Genomic DNA, 2982 nt, shown 5'->3' with positions numbered 1-2982 from the left:
GAACACGGGTGTCACTTTCATCTGAGCCAACAAGGCACCTGTACCCGACAACTCTAACTGTAGCCCTTCTTCGATGAGCTTGTAGAACTCCTTTACTACTGGTCTTCGTTCTGCTGTGATGTGGGATAGACTGCCGAGTGATTTCCGGCTTAAGGCATCAGCTACAACATTAGCCTTACCCGGATGATACTGGATTTTGCAATCGTAGTCACTGAGCAGTTCTACCCATCTCCTCTGTCTCAAATTCAAATCTCTCTGACTCAGGATGTACTGCAGGCTCTTATGATCTATAAAGATTTCACATTTTACCCCATAGAGGTAGTGCCTCCACATCTTGAGTGCAAAGATTACTGCTGCCATCTCAAGGTCATGTGTGGGGTAATTCAACTCATGCTTCTTCAGCTGCCTAGAAGCATAAGCAATCACCCTCTCATTCTGCATCAGTACACAACCCAGTCCCACACGGGACGCATCACAAAAGACTGTAAAGTCCTCATCACTAGATGGCAGAGCTAAAACTGGTGCTGAAGTCAACCTCTTCTTAAGCTCTTCAAAACTCTCTTCGCACTGGTCGGTCCACAGAAATTTCTGATTCTTTCTGGTTAACCTGGTCAGAGGAGCTGCTATCTTTGAGAAGTCCTGAACGAACCTCCTGTAGTAACCAGCCAAACCCAAGAAACTTCTAATCTCTGTCACTGAAGTGGGTCTAGGCCAGTTAGCCACAGTTTCTGTCTTCTTGGGGTCCACCTCAATACCATTCTCTGACACTACATGCCCCAAGAACGAAATGCTCCTCAGCCAGAACTCACATTTAGAGAACTTGGCATACAAGCCATGTTCCCTCAAAGTCTGCAAGACCAACCGCAGATGATGGGCATGCTCTTCTGCATTCCTGGAATACACTAAGATATCATCTATGAAGACAATAACGAAGTGATCCAGGTATTGGCTAAATACTCTGTTCATGAGATCCATGAATGCTGCAGGGGCGTTTGTTAACCCGAACGGCATCACTAGGAACTCATAGTGCCCATATCTGGTTCTGAAAGCTGTCTTTGGCACGTCTTCATCTCTGATCCTCAGCTGATGATACCCAGATCTCAGATCTATTTTGGAGAAACAACCTGCTCCTGCTAATTGGTCAAATAGATCATCGATCCTTGGCAAAGGGTACCTATTCTTGGTAGTGACTTTGTTCAACTGTCTGTAGTCGATACAAAGTCTGAGGGATCCATCCTTCTTTTTCACGAACAGTACTGGAGCACCCCAAGGTGAGGTACTCGGTCGGATGAAACCCTTATCTACCAGCTCTTGCAACTGTTCTTTAAGCTCCTTCAGCTCTGCTGGCGCCATCCTGTAGGGAGGGATAGAGATCGGTCTGGTTCCTGGCATCAATTCTATCTCGAACTCTATCTCCCTCGAAGGCGGTAAACCTGGCAGTTCGTCTGGGAAAACATCTAAGAACTCTCTAACCACAGGCACCGAGGCGGGCTCTCTGACATCTCTATCTAGCTCTCTCACATGAGCTAGGTAACCCTGACAACCCCTCCTGAGCAGCCTACGAGCCTGTAGGGCTGATATCAAACCTCTAGGTGTACTCCCCCTGTCTCCTTTAAAGACAACCTCTGACCCATCCTGACATCTGAACTTAACTACCTTGTCTCTGCAATCCAAGGTAGCACCATGGGTAGATAGCCAATCCATCCCTAGAATGACGTCAAAATCTGTCAAGTCTAGAACCACAAGGTCGGCGGATAGGCATCTTCCCTCTATGAAAACTGGACTGTACTGGCAGACTGACTCTGCCACTGACGGGTCACACTTGGGTCCACTGACCCATAGGGGACACTCTAACCCAGAGACCATCAAACCCAACCTCTCGACCGCTCTCGGAGAAACAAAAGAATGGGATGCACCCGGGTCCATTAAGGCATAAGCATCTGAACAACCAATGATGATATTACCTGACACCACGGTGTTGGATGCGTTTGCCTCCTGCTGTGTCATAGTGAAGATCCGTGCTGGAGCTGACGGACCTTCCCCTCTGTAAGCTGATGAAGAAGAGGCTGACCCTCTCCCTCGGCCTCTGCCACTAGCCTGTGTTGCGGCTGAAGCTGCTGGCTGTGCCACACTACCTGAAGTTGTCTGCTGGGGTCGTGCTATAGGAACTGCTCTAGGACACTCCATGGACATGTGTCCCTCCTGCCCACACCTGTAGCAGGCTGTTGTCCCAAAACGGCATACCCCTCTGTGTAGCTTACCACACCTTGCACACACTGCATTATCAGCACCAGAGCTTGAGCCACTTCCTAGTCCCAGACCTGACTTGATCTTGCTCCAGAACTTATTCTTCTTTGGTTTCTTAGTGGTACTGCCCCACTTCTTACTAGCTGAACTCAAGGATGAAGGGTCTATCCTTCCCCCACCTGGGGTCTTAGAACCTGAAGGCTGTGTCACTGACTGTTTAACTGTCCCCTGGATGATTGCACTAGCCTCCATTCTCCTGGCCATGTCTACGATGGCATGGAAACTTTCTCTATCAGCTGACTGAATCAAGGAGGAATACCTGGAATTGAGCCTCATGATATACCTCCTCGACTTCTTCGAATCTGTGTCCAGATGTTGCCCAGCAAACGGCAATAACTCTAAGAATCTATCGGTGTACTCATCAACACCCATTTCATCTGTCTGCTTCAGCTGTTCAAACTCAATCATCTTCAGCTCCCTTGAACTGTCAGGGAAAGCCCATCCTGCGAACTCATTTGCAAACTCCTCCCACGAAAGACTGTCCACCCTCGGTTTCATATAGCCCTTGAACCACTCACGGGCCTTTTTGCATTTCAGGGTGAAACCAGCCATCTGAATGGCTCTGCTGTCATCAGCACCTATCTCATCTGTAATTGTTTTGACCTTCTCCAGGTACACAAACGGATCAGCACCGGTATCAAACTGGGGAGCACCCAACTTCATATAGTCGGTCAT

This window comes from Manihot esculenta, chromosome 15 (genome assembly GCF_001659605.2).
Source record: "Manihot esculenta cultivar AM560-2 chromosome 15, M.esculenta_v8, whole genome shotgun sequence".
NCBI lineage: Eukaryota > Viridiplantae > Streptophyta > Magnoliopsida > Malpighiales > Euphorbiaceae > Manihot > Manihot esculenta.
The sequence above is the reverse complement of the archived record's forward strand: the minus strand, read 5'-3'. Positions refer to the sequence as shown.